Source organism: Halichoerus grypus, chromosome 6, assembly GCF_964656455.1.
Source record: "Halichoerus grypus chromosome 6, mHalGry1.hap1.1, whole genome shotgun sequence".
In the NCBI taxonomy this organism is placed as follows: domain Eukaryota; kingdom Metazoa; phylum Chordata; class Mammalia; order Carnivora; family Phocidae; genus Halichoerus; species Halichoerus grypus.
Window position 1 is genome coordinate 98,141,278 of NC_135717.1, and position 14,205 is coordinate 98,155,482.

A 14,205-nucleotide genomic window follows, 5' to 3' on the forward strand; every position below is an offset into this window, starting at 1 on the left:
ACGAGCCATTTTATCTGGATGCATAGTATCAAACTTGCTGAAAAGGAGACAAGAGAAGGATGGCTTGCTATATTACCATGGGTACACTTCAAATTTTCAGTGAGATTGTTTATCTGAATAAATTCACCAATAATGTCCAGCAAAACAGATAAATTTCATAAGACTATGAGTAAAACAGATTACTGTTAAAAGTGTCATTATCAATAAAAAGACTAATGGCCCTTCAAACTAAAACTACTGTCTTCTATATGTTCTAACTCCCAATCTGTTCCTAAATGGTTTCATAATGAAATAAAAAGTGGTTGTTTGCAAAAGCACTAGATTTGGAGGACACTAAATGAATTACGGTTTTCAAAGTGAGCATTCTAAAATGAGTTCACTAGTAGCTAACCAGAAACCAGATGACTCCAAACTACCGAAAACCACCAGTAATGCTCACAAAAGACTTAAAAATTTCAATGAATCCTTTTACTATATTCTGCACTTAAGATTCACATTACAGCATAACTTCTCAATAAGTTACCATTTTAGTTTTAAATAAATTCTTTTTTCTTTCACACCTGTGACACAGAGATGTATTTCTAAGTTTTTTTCCGTCTATTCCAAATCAACATTTAAAAAAAAAAGACATAATGAATCTGATATTCTATTGCAATTAAACAGTGGTCATTTCCATTTTGCAAGCAAGATGTCCAAGATAAAGAGATAAAGTGACAACCCCTTAAACATATTGAAGTCACTGTTGACTTTAGAACTCAGAACCTCTAGATCCTGGATATGGAAGATAATTTGATGTTAATAATTTGATGTTAATTTCTCACAGTTCTTGCTGCTACATGGAGCACAGACTCTTTATAACAAATACCCTACAGATCTTTAATTGGTAGTTAGGAAACATGCTTTTCCTAATCACTGAGTCTCTTTTAAGTATTATATTTTTAAATACTCATTTAGGGAAACTAATGAGGTAAGATATGAGAGGGATAAAGAAGGTATGTTGTTTTCAAAATTAAAAATTTCAGGACATCAGTCCAGCAGGCATAAAGCAACATAAAACAAATAACTAGATAATCAAACAATAAAAGCAAACTAGAAATAATAGGAAGGCTTTTTTAGAAACTATTATTGCACATATGCAATAATTACTTCCATCAAGACTTTTATTATACATTTGTTTTTATGGAATCATAACGCACAAGTGCATGGTATTGTTTAAACACATTCACCACATACCCCATAACAGAATATGATGACAATATGTATTAAGGATAATACAGAAAATGTGGCTAAATGCATTCTGTATTATGGTTCCATAATACAGCATGCAAATGGTTCTGACTAAGCAGACACAGGAGACAGTCGTTAGTGCGCACGCTGTGAATGTATATTATGAATAATGCATAAAACTTGGCTAAATCCTAATGAGTCCATTGACATCCTATGGGGTCCAAAGGAGGCTCAGATCCCAAAGCATGGCCCTGGCACATTTCTATCCACCAATCATTATAAAAAACAATACCATGAAAACAAAGGACATTAAACAACATGAATGTACTCTCATTCTAGGTAAAGCTTTTGAAATAAGCACAAAAATTAGAAGAAACTTTGAAAGGAGAACTAAAAGTCCATCTTACATCATCACCCCACTTACAGTTTTTCAAAATTATCTATTGCAATTTAAATGGGACAAAAGCTGCCGTTGAAGGTTTGATGTTATTTCTTTTCTCTGGTTTTCTTCAGGGAGGTGCTATTACAAGGAAGATCTAAGCAATCCCTAAGAAAAGTGACCAAACAGACCATGGTGGTAGAAAGTCTTCCTGCTTTGAATGAGAAATGCTTACAAAATGAATTATAGCCAATTAAATAAGGAAATAGATATAATGTGGCTGAAAGCAGTCTTTATGGTAGAAACTCCTTAAAATTCCAGTTTTTACACAGCTTTATAAAGAATCAAAAAGAATACCATGAACATGTCACTTGCAGCACATAAAAAAAAAAAATCAGTGTTTTTCCCCCCCAATAGCCATTAAATACTCTTAACAACTGAGTCCTTGAAAAGAGAAACCATGTCTATTACCCCTAGATGGGTGTACCCCAAGACGAACACCTATACAGACATATTCAGTGTGTTCACTGAGCCAAAAATGCAGAGCTGAGCAAGCTGTGCCTGAGATGCACAAATTAAGTATGTGACAGAAGCTTGTGCACCCAAGCCTCTCCTTGGAGTAGGAGTGGGAAAGCAAGGACAGCTGCTCCTTCATGGTGCTCCCAGGAGCGGGTGGGAAATGGGCACTCTGGGAACACATCCCCGGAGAACAGTGAAGAGGCAAGGGCCGGCCACTTGGGGAAGCAGCAGGCCAAGAAAAACCCTCACTCTCAGAAAACATGCAAGAGCAAAAGGCTGAAGTGGGAGCAGGAGTTAAAGTTCTGGGGATGGAGTTCTTGACAATTTGCCTGGCTCCTTGACGTTTTCCCATCCCTTCACTAGGTACAAGAATGGGGCACACTCAAGGCAAAAGGCTGCTGCAGCTGGAAGCTGCCACAGAACCTAAAGTGTGGAAATGTAGAAACATCCCCATCACTGAATTGTAAAACCGCAGGTCATTTACCATCCATATTTGGGCTCAAATCAGTTCCCAGGCGTAGTTCTAACGGCAATTTAGCCTAGATGGTGTGAAGCCAGGGCTCGCTGGAAGACCCCTTCTGCAAAATCATATTGCTATATTTTCCCATCCCTAACTACTAGAAGAGCCAGAAATTCTAAGTCTAGTAAACGTTCATGAAAAACAATCCTTCATACGTTTCTATTTAAAGAACAAATACTCCTGGGTATAGTTAAGTAAAAAAAAAAAAAAAAAAAGATAAATTTGTATTTGCTTTCTTTTGTGAAAAGAACTAGGACAATAAAGGAGCCTAGCATGTTTGGGGTAGACACTGGGTGATTTAAAAATGGTTAAAGATGGGACACACCGACAGATTAACTTGGCTTGCTTTTCCGATTGGACTGACGTTGGCATGACCATGGATTCTGTGATGAGGAATTAAGACTCTCAACGGACTCTTAAGGTTTAAAACTTCCCCGGTACTATATTATTATGTTTGTATTTACACCTGGGTAAACACTGTCACTGTTGCTAGAGCATGAAGTATGAAAATCATACAGAAAAATAAGGCATCTGTTGTAACCACTTCTGCTGTTTTCCTTGTTCTAAAATTTGCCTCGTAGCAAGTGCAATAGAACAAAGTTCTGTTCCTGATATAACAATTCCATAAAGCTATTCTGCTTTTGAAAACCATTCTCCACCAGGGCTTGTCCCAGCTACTCTATAAGCGACTGACAATTGCTTCACTCCCCCAGGATTTCTTCACCCCTCCCAGATGCCACCAAAAGAATCACAGAAAGTCTCTCAGTAGCACTTTCCTTCTCAGCGGGAAGCTGTACTGTTTGTGATATCCATTTTGATACAAACCTAAATTAGGCCTCTGGAAATAGGTAATGCATAAAAAGAAGCATTTTGTGTCACCAAATTATTATTATAGGTTACGGTTAACCCTTGGAAGATAGAGGTGAGCTCTGCAGCTCCCCACTGAGGTGACTATTTGTCATGAAATCACAGGCCCTACCTCAAAAGATGTTTCAGGTGAGCTTGTGAGAAGGCAAACTATCTGGTTGACCTATAGGATTCTGATAGCTAGTTTAAGTGGGGAAGCTACGAGAAATGCCAGTTAAACAAAAGGATCAGCACAGCATGGGGAGCCAGCAGTCGGCTAGCACAAGTTTAACAGCTGACAGAGCCTAGAGATGGAGGGAAATGAAAACAGATCAGAATATTTTACTATCAGACAGATTTAAGACTCTTCTCTTTGAAAGCTCTCCTTGCAAAGCCATGCAGAGGGGCAAAAGTTCAGAGCTACGGCTTTTTTAAAGGTTGCTTGTGATAAAACTATTAACTAGTCACATGGAGTTAAAATAAATTAGAATATTGAATATACTGATGCTTCTATTTCTTCATACAGTTCAGATGGTAAATAAATTTTGTTTTGAAATTCCTTGCACACAAATTTAAATTTCTGGTCCATAATTAAGATGCAAAGAAATCTAAGAACTCACCCTAAAACTATCCCAGCATCATCATCCTAGCACCAGCTCTTGAAAACATTTGGCATTTGACCTTTTCTAATTTAACCTCTGTAATATTTGATTCTCTCTTATTCTTCTCTCTTCATCACTACATTAAAATAATCAGGATTCACAACATTAATAATTATAAACATAACTGAGTTCAAGAATCCAATCAAGGACTGCTTTCTATTAACCTGTAACCTAAAGGAACCACATAGAACACGTGTGACATCTTCCCATCTTTGAGCCCAACTCAGATCACTTTCCGATTAAAAATTGTACAAGAATCATCATGTCATACAATAATAACTCAGCTTTTCCTTCTTCTCCATGCATTTTTATTCTGTTTTGGTAAAAATTATCACATGTGCCTGGCTTATCTCATTAAAATAAACAGACACGACTGAGTTCATATCTCTTGAGACACAGTAAACACAATGCAAAATATAATTCCTCAAATTGGAATAACTGATATTTACTGAATAAATAACTGAATAATTAAAGCTTCTTCAAAGTGAGTATCATAAGTTTATGGTGAAGAGCAACAGAATTATTCTGCAACTGGTATCATGGAAAAAAAACAGCTAATAACCAAAGTTTTATAAGTTTAGTAGACTATGGATACCAGCCAAATTTCATAGCTACACCAGAGCTTTTAGCTGAGTTGCTAAATTTGAAGGCAGAGTAAATGTTCTTCTCCCTTTTCCTAGACAAAACCCATAAAATAATAGGTTCTTTTTAATGTCTAAGAATGTTGTTTAAGTCTCATTCTAGTCAGCAACGAGATCTTCAGTCTCAGAAAAAGCCTAGTCAATCACAATAAGCTGCAGTATATAACATTTTAACATCAAAAGTCCTGGAATCACTCACTTCATAGTGAGGCCATCCTACGATCCCAATACAATCTCATTCAAGGAATTCCGACTAGCTAATTGCTTGGCATCCACAGGATATCCAGATATCATCTGAATTCCAGCTACTGAAATTAAATCCCCTATGTTTCATTTTCTAAAATAATCCCTCAATTCAAATATCCAACAGCATGACATCGGGTCACAGCTAAAGCACCTCGCTGTTGACAAGACACTCTCTTGAAAGTTTCTGCAGGCTAGGTGTCACACATGGTACATACCTGTGAGATCCATTCCCTGGGAAGTCGCTTTTGGTGTAGCTTCCTCCTTAAAAATATTCCTACACCCATGCTGATTTTGTATCTGTTCAGTTCAAATTTAGATTCATTGGTACTTTTCCATAGTTACATTTCTTGCTCAGTTGATATGTCCTTTTATTTATTCTGAAGTTTTCGATGTAAGACAAACAGGAATACCACCTTCTAAAATTACTACTATCCTACCATCCTCTGATGGAACATTAGTGGGAAGCAATATTCTCCAAAGCTATGAAGCATACACTGCCCTAAATTACATTGCAGTCGCTGCCCTGAGCTCACACATTTTTGAATAGAAAGGCTCCCAGGGATCTCTCTGTACTGACTGCATTTACTGCTTTAAAATATTTTTAACCCAGACGCTGAAGTGCCAGCCTTGCAGTTCCTCATGATAATCCCAGCTTGGGTGGCTGTTCTTAAGGGAAAGCATTCAAAACATTGTAACAGTGCATCAACTTTGACCCTTTTCACTTAAACATGAGACTCTTTAAAAAAGTTTGAATTCCAGAGAGAATCACTGAACTTTGACCTGCTTAAAATTAGTTTTGTTTTAGTGCCTTCATGGTGACTCAACAGGCCAATTTTCCAGACACTTAAGACGTTTCTGCCCCTGAAGATTCCAGTTCAAGTCCACAGCTATGTTTGCTGGTCAGATCAGAACACTTTGTCCCAGGGTTTCAAGCAACAAATTCCCAGATCTCCATCTCTTTGCCAGATGTTGGCATTAGTTGGTATTAAACTGGATCTAAACACGCACACACACACACACACACACACACACAGACACACACACACACACACACACACACTATTCACAATCAGACGATAGGCCCTATTTTTCTTTTCTTTTTTTTCACATACAGCCTTTTAGGAAATAAAGTTTTCCACTCAAAATTCAGTCATGGAGAAATGTTTATCAGGATTATATAAACATTACTTACTAGCCTAATTCCTACAAGAATAAAACTCCTAACTTTTGGTAAGCAGTACTATGCTACATTTATAATACAAGCTTTCTGAATCTACTTTTCTTATTGGGCAACAAAAAAGCTACTGGGATTTTATTTTATAATCCATTACAGATTTTTAAATTTTCAGTGAATAATTATATTGTAAATGAACATTATCACAATATTATGCTTTCCTTCAATGGAATTTCAAAAACAACATTTGTTGTGAAAAACCCATGACAGTTAATAGGTAAAATAAAGTTACCAAAGAACTAAAGGTGTCATACAGTTCATTGTTTGATTTAGTACCTCAAAACTGCTCCCCCTTTTACCTAAACTAGCTTTTTTTGCAAAAACAAAACAGCACCCAATTTCATTAATACAATCTAAGATGTTAAATAAGAAGGAAGTAACTATTAGTCTAGAACAATTCCGGCATAAACGCTGTGCTTTAAAATTTTTAGAATAGTTGAGGATAAAGGCATTCAGGAAATTTAGTACATTTAGTACTACAAAACCAGTAAAGAAGAAATGCTATCATAGCTAACCAGGATAAAAGAATCAGTATAACACAAATCAGTCTACAAAACTTACATACAAAACATACATACTTAAACAAGAAAACTTTATTGTCTCCAAGAGGTGTGTTAGCGATACTGGAAAGTAGCACAAAAGTGAATACGAGACCTTCATATTCGAACATGGCTTTGCACTTAAATCTATCAATTTTCGAAGAGCAACCAGTGACGTTCTTGAAATACAGGCATTTGATCCCTATCGTTAATGTGCAAAGCTGGAAGTCAGAAGCAATAGGGTACAGTGTCACAAAAACTGATCACAGAAAAAATTTATTTGAATTGTTTTCTCTCTCATTAAACAGCACTAATTCCAATTCTAATACTCAGAAAATAAAAACTACTCAACTGAGTCTCTCTGGCAATTATTTCTTTCATTTCCTACCCATTTGAGAAAGAACACAATAAAGATGTTCAACTGGGGGTATATGGTGAATGTTTGGATACATACATTACTACTTCATTTTTATTTTATTCATAAATCATTCAACACATAACATTGTGTGAGTGGTACCAAATGGCCACAAATTTCTTAAATTGAGAAAACATTTGGAATTCAATTATTTTACATTTCAAGCACATGTAACTGGGTTCTTTACTGATGGTTAAGAAAACAAGCACTAATAGTTTTAAAAACTGAGTCAATTACTTATGTGAAGAGGTCAACTAAAATGAAAATTTCAAATGCTACCAAATAGTACCTTCAAATGACATGAAAATAAGTATGAATTATGTAAGATGCTAATAAAAACACACATGTTTACAGATAAGACAGTGAATGGTAGTATTTAGATAAAATTATACAGAGACATTCCCACATAGGGACCATTATCTGAAGAATCTGCCAACATAGGATTAGTATTGTAGTTGCTTTAATCCTTTAATTGTCTTAATAATAAAATATGCTACTAATTGTGTAAGGTATTTTGGCCTTGCATTCTGAAAGACATTATTTGCATTTTTCTTTGTATACGTTGTAAAAACTAACAACCAGTGTCATTAAAAAGTAATGTGACTGGTTTTTATACAAACATACCATGTCATCTACATGTGCTTTCCCTTCATAGGGCTCCCCTTAGAACACCACTCGCTTACCCTAAAGATGCCATCAGCCACAGTATTTCTACCACCTTCTGAAAGTGCTTTCTAAGTCTGTAACACACACACATGCATACACACTTCGAAATATCCTCAATGGTGACAAATTTCATAATTTGAAAGTCAATTTTAGCCATTTTCATCATTTCAGAGAGACATTTATAGCCAACTCTGGTGAATAAAAAAAGGATGATGAATCTTGGTATAAAATACGAATAGAAAGTAATGAGATGGATGTTTTAGTCAGGCTTGCAAATGATTCAAAAGACAATTCTGAGAGGAAGTTTTCCAAAATGTTTTGAACAAGGGCATCATTGGAATCAGGGTTTTGCTTCTCTGGGTGACAATTTTGAAAAACAACATTAATATGAATGCATAAATTATAGCACAATTGTTGTTTTTAAAAATCAAACTCGGTACTTTTCACTCATACTCTGCAAATATGAAATAAGCAGATATGCATTTTCATTAGGATGGTTATATATGTACGTTCTGAAGCTTCCTCTGGGTAAAACTAACCATAGGTTCGATTTGCAAAATATTATATACAATATAAATTTAACTCTTGATCTTTCAATAAAGAACAAAAACCTTTATTTCCACAGATATTTACATCCAACCCCGTCTGTGGGCTTCTATAAACTTTCTCTCCTATATACAGTCAAAACCTAACAAGAGCTCACTGTGGGATTATGCACAAAAACTGCAAATTTAAACAAGGTGCGATCGTATACTTTTTCACACATTATTGTATCATGCTGTACCAGAACACTAATGTATGCACAGTTCCAAAATAGCTTGGGCTATTACTGCACAGGCTTGAAAACTACTAAAATCCCAATAAGAGCACTTTTCAAAAACTGTTCCTTCATTATTGCACACCAGTAAAGGTTGCTTTTGCTATTTGTATTCTATAATATAAAAAAATACAGAAATGTCTATGACATTGCCTCATAATTCTGAGGTCTTACTTATTAGACTCTTTGTAGTTATAAAAGTTGTTTCATCAATATAAAGATGACAATGGGACTCAATACTATTTAATCGACTCAATTATGGAACAAATGTGCTTTTTTCCTTATGCTGTCCTACTTTCTTTTAAGTTGCATTTGAATTATTGATGAAGTTGCAATAAAGCATTTGTTACACATAGTTTAAAAGTAGAGAATGATGTTTCATGGTTAATTTTTAGACTGATAGTGATAAAATAAACACACTTGTTGTCCTTTCAAAGAAAGTCAATAGCATGGTACAGGCTTAAAAGATTGACTTTTCCTTTTTTTTCTATTGTCTTGAAAATATTTTGTGCTGAAATCATGAATATAAATACAAATATATAAGGAGAAAATGGTAAGCAAAGTGCACTATAGAAAATACAGGTCCAAGTCTTCCTGGGTATTGAAAAGATTTACACCTGTGATAAATTTAGGTTCTGTTTTTCATCAAGCAGGGACATTTCTTATTTAGACTATCTAATCACTACATAAATGATGCCCCATCCATTCCATCTTCCAAACAACAGCCAGAATGATCTTTTTATTTTTTTTATTTTTTTAAAGATTTTATTTATTTATTTATTTGAGAGAGAGCAAGAGCTGGGGCGGAGGGGAGAGGGAGAGGGAGAAGCAGACTCGCCACTGCATAGGGAGCCTGACGCAGGACTCCACCCCAGGGTCCTGGGATCATGACCTGAGCCGAAGGCAGACGCCCAACGAACTGAGCCACCCAGCAGCCCCCAGAGTGATCTTTTTAAAATGCAAATCTGAATCATTTAATTTGCCCTTGCTTTTTCGATAAAAACCCCAGATCCATAGCAGCAGCATAGGAAGACCCTCCTCCTCCAGCCTCATTCTTTGAAACTTTTGCCCTTCTGTTCTGTACCCCAGCCACTCTGGTCGCCTTAATTCCTCAGCATTCCAAGTGGTAGCCCACATCAGAGTTTGTCCGTGATGTTCCATATTCCATATTCACCCACACCTTCTCCACCTATTTACTTCCCCCATCTCTCTTCATATCCCAGCCAAAATGTCTCTTCCTCCTGGAAGCCTTCTATGACTTCCAAAATAAATCAAGCTACCCTATAACATCTCCTTATAATTTTCCTTTTCTGCCATAATGCACTGCATAGTATTTATCACTAATATAGCACAACTTTCTTAGTCAACCTACATTCACCAAGTTACCAGAGTAATCAATATGTTCCCCTCCTTCTGTGAAACTTATTGACCAAGGCACCCTAATGGCAAAAAGTCCACTCTGCACACCCACACACACCCACTTTAACCACTTTAATTGCTGCTTAATCCCAAGTCTGTTTATGTCATTTCTACTTCTTATTGTAATTGGGTAAATTCATTAAATATTACATAGCTAATAAAATATGAGGGCAAATGTTTTTAGTGGCACTAGATTAAATGTTTTGGAAAAAATAAAGGCAAGTTGTTTTTAATAACCACTAAAGTTCTCTTTACTTCATAAAATTGGAATAAAACTCAAAAAATGTACACAAATTCTGCACTTAAATTCCTTGCCAAATGCCTTTAAGCTTTCCTGCCATTTTTAGTAAATCAAAAAAAAAAAAATGCCATAGACTATATATTATGGGTGTAACTTACCCAAGAAGATGGGAAGGATCATCACTCAGGGGACACATACTTAAAAGCCTTGGGTATACATCAATTAATTGGCAAATTGATAAACAGTGAAACACTGATAAAGCACATTGTTTAAAATCCTAAAATATTTAAAACTTATCACTTCTTTAGTATTCTATGCTTATGTGATTTTTTTAAATTCATAGTCCAGCTACGAGTCATAATTACAATAAAGAAGAGAACGTCTCTCTATTCTGTTTGTTGGCACAATTAGATGATTAACCGCCATCTTTCTCACTAGACTGGAAGCTCCATAAAGGCAGGGACCAAATCTCTTCTGCTTACCTTTGTAACCCCATTACTCAACATTTGTCACATGTGATAAAGAACAGACTTTCAATAAAAATATTTTAAATAAGTGAGTAATGGTTAATATTAGTCAAGCACAACAACATTTTTTATTTTAAATTATTAAGATCAATATGCAAATAGTTGTAAGGAGAATAAGAGCAAGTATGGATGTGATCACCTGAAGATTTCAAGGCACAACCTGTCAAGATAATACATGTCCTTTACTCAATAATGGAGAGGTCATTAGTGTGTACATAAAAAAAATAATAATAAGATTTAATTATTTTTAAAAATAGCTCTCTCTAGCATAAGGAAGTTTCTGCCTTTTAATTTACAAACTATCCTTAAGTTTATATAGTTAGGTTTCCTTAGGAACCCAACCATGATTGGATCCTTATTAAGATTTCTGTATACTAGTTCCAAATCTGGCTACCTTTTAATTTTATCTATGATGAAAAGTAATGCTACCCGAGATGTATTTACTTGCTTCCTTCAAGAAATTCAAAGCAACCAGTATCTTATAAGCACACCATTAAGTATAAAAAGGAGAACACAACTAAAATGAATTTTTATTAACAAAATAAAAGATGTTCATAAAGAAGCTAAGCTATCTGAAGTTCAGACACAAGATGAATCTGGGATAATTCTTTTAAGCTGGGCTGAGTTTTGCCAGACAAATGCTTATAAACATGAAAATTCCAAACAGACATGAAGAACTTACTACATTTATGAAAGGTTTTGTCTTTTCAGGTTCTTTATTGCTGAGATGATATAAATAAAAGTATCTTTTAATTATCACATGTAACTGATTTATAAGTTTATGAACCAAAGAAAAATAAGTAAAAGCATTCTGGAATATAAAGCAGGATATGGATCATAAATTACAGCCAGATATACACAGGGGTAATGGTGTCAGTGTGGCCCCAACCTTTTAGTTAATTATGAGGAATTGTTAAACAGGAGGAAATGCTAAGTCATTATGACCTTAGCTCCACACACAAATACACACACACACACACTCCCTCCACGAGTTTTAAAATATTTTAAAGCATCACAACTGTATTCTAAAACCTGATCTATTTTTTAATACTTGGAGTTCACATGATCTTATTTAAATAGTTACATGGGTCAAACTCAAAAAATGGTCAAAATTTGTCTCCAGTGCAATTTCTTCCCATTTAGTAATCAACTTATTCTCTAGAAATCTAGTTCAGAAGTCTTCAAGGTGCATGCAAAAAATAATATACTGGCGTGCTAGAAAAAAAATTACATATATTTAAATTAGTTGTTCTATAGATACTCTTTATTCCCTCTTTATTTCAGCCCTTTTAATTTCTATTTTTGGATATTTACCACTAGTAAAATAATAATCCTTTTATTAATGGTACATATACATGATCTAAAAAAATTAGGAGACCAGTGAATTAGATGCCCATCCGGGAACCTGAAAAACCTAGGCCTACACTCTTGTCCACATACTGGGCAAGAATTCCTCTTCTCTAACCAATGCACAGAGATACCATTTCCACCACCACATGTCTATGTCCAGTCAGCTGTCTTACGTCCAGTTAAAATGTTCCCTTGGCCTCATTCCATAAAGAAATTTTATCCAAAGCTAGAAGTTCAAGATGATCCACATGATTTTTTTTTTCTTTTCACCCATTTTGCCCACCCCTCTGACAACCATCAGTTTGTTCTCTGTATTTATGGCTCTGTTTTTGCTTTTTGTTTTTTGGTTTGTTTGTTTTGTGTCTTAGATCCCACATATAAATGAAATCATATGGTATTTGTCTTTCTTAGTGTGACTTATTTCACTTAGCATAATACCTTCTAGGTCCATCCATGTGGTCATAAAAGGCAAGATCTCATTCTTTGTTATGGCTGAGTAATATTCCATTGTGTACATATACCACATCTTCTTTATCCATTCATCTATTGATTGACACTTGGGTTGCTTCCATATCTTGGTTATTGTAAATAATGCTGAAATAAACATAGTAGTATGCATATCGTTCCAAATCAGTGTTTTCATTTTCTCTGGGTAAATGCCCAATAATGGAATTACTGTATCATATGGTAATTCTATTTCTAATTTTTAAAGGAAATACAATACTGTTTTCTGAATGGTTTTATGTTTTCATCTAACTATTAATAGATTGCCACAAGGGCCCTCAATTCACAACAGGAAGAAGTTCATGTTAATGCCATTCTCTCTCTTTTCTTTCATCATTTTGTCACATTATAATCTCATATGCTCCAGGAAATGGATTATGGATTACACTGTCTAATTTTTAGCTAACTTAACCTTCATAAAGTGGACAAGGGTTTCAAAAAGACTTCTTATAAGGGGTACCTGGATGGCTCAGTCAGTTAAGCATCTGACTCTTGACTTGGCTCAGGTCATGATCTCAAGGTCATGATCTCAAAGTCATGAGATCAAGCCCCACTTGAGGCTCCATGCTCAATGGGGAGACTGCTTGAAGATTTTCTCCCTCTCCCCCGCCAACTCCGTCCCTCAAATTAATTAATTAATCTTTAATAAAAAGACTTCCTATAAAACAAAGCAAAAATCTAGGGATTTTCAAATAATACTAATGTAAATATAAATGAACACAGGAAAATGGCAAAACTGTATATCTTAGACCACTGCTAGTTCTTTTTTAGCCATATTTCAAGGACAATCTATAAGAATTCAAAAAAACAGAGAGAAAAATTCTCTGGAAAGCTGTGTTTAGTGGATGCTGTGGCATGCTACCTGGTGGCCCACATTTCCCAGCTGCCAGGAGTGTTGGCTGCTGAAGACTCACATCTAAGGCCCTTCCTAAGAATTGTCCTCATCCAAAGTTTACTCCCTTCCCAGGGATGGCCCCTATCCAACACCAATGTGAGCTTATAGAGGCCTGGCCCCCTTGCCTCAGTTCAGGACATCTCTAAGAAGCCATCCAGTTCCAGAACTTCCCAGAGATTAGCTGAAGCCTCAGGTGTGACACAGTCAACCTCTCCTTAGGCCCATCCTGCTTCTCTCAGCCCCTCAAAAGCCCTCCCAGTAAACCCACTGCACACATATTTACATGTCAGAGATGGTGTCCAGGGAATTCTGATGTACTACCACTGTTACTTCTACTGTCATTTAAACAGAACCTTGTTCTAAATGTTTATTGTGACCTGAATATTAGCTAAAGAATGGCATATGCACATTCTAGAGAACTGTGTACTCTAAAAATTTTACTGATGGGGTACCCCTAAAGTATTAATATGTCACCAAATATGCAAAGACAGCATTTTAACTGCCGACTTAAGGAGCCAGATTTCCATTTTTTGGGTAACACATCATTAGTTCATTCAC

General features: G+C 35.5%; 1 protein-coding gene across 11 annotated transcripts in view; it reads right to left on the bottom strand.

The window, feature by feature from the left end:
* SOX5 (SRY-box transcription factor 5) overlaps positions 1-14,205 on the bottom strand; it is a 1,003,105-nt gene that overhangs the window by 971,506 nt on the left and 17,394 nt on the right. For 2 of the 11 annotated variants that reach the window (XM_078075753.1, XM_078075749.1), the window contains exon 1: positions 5,256-5,710. The exons of the other annotated variants lie outside the window; for them this stretch is intronic. The gene's annotated coding sequence lies outside the window, so the exon portion shown is untranslated. Of the gene's footprint in view, positions 1-5,255; positions 5,711-14,205 lie in introns of those variants that run through there. 11 annotated transcript variants of the gene reach the window in all.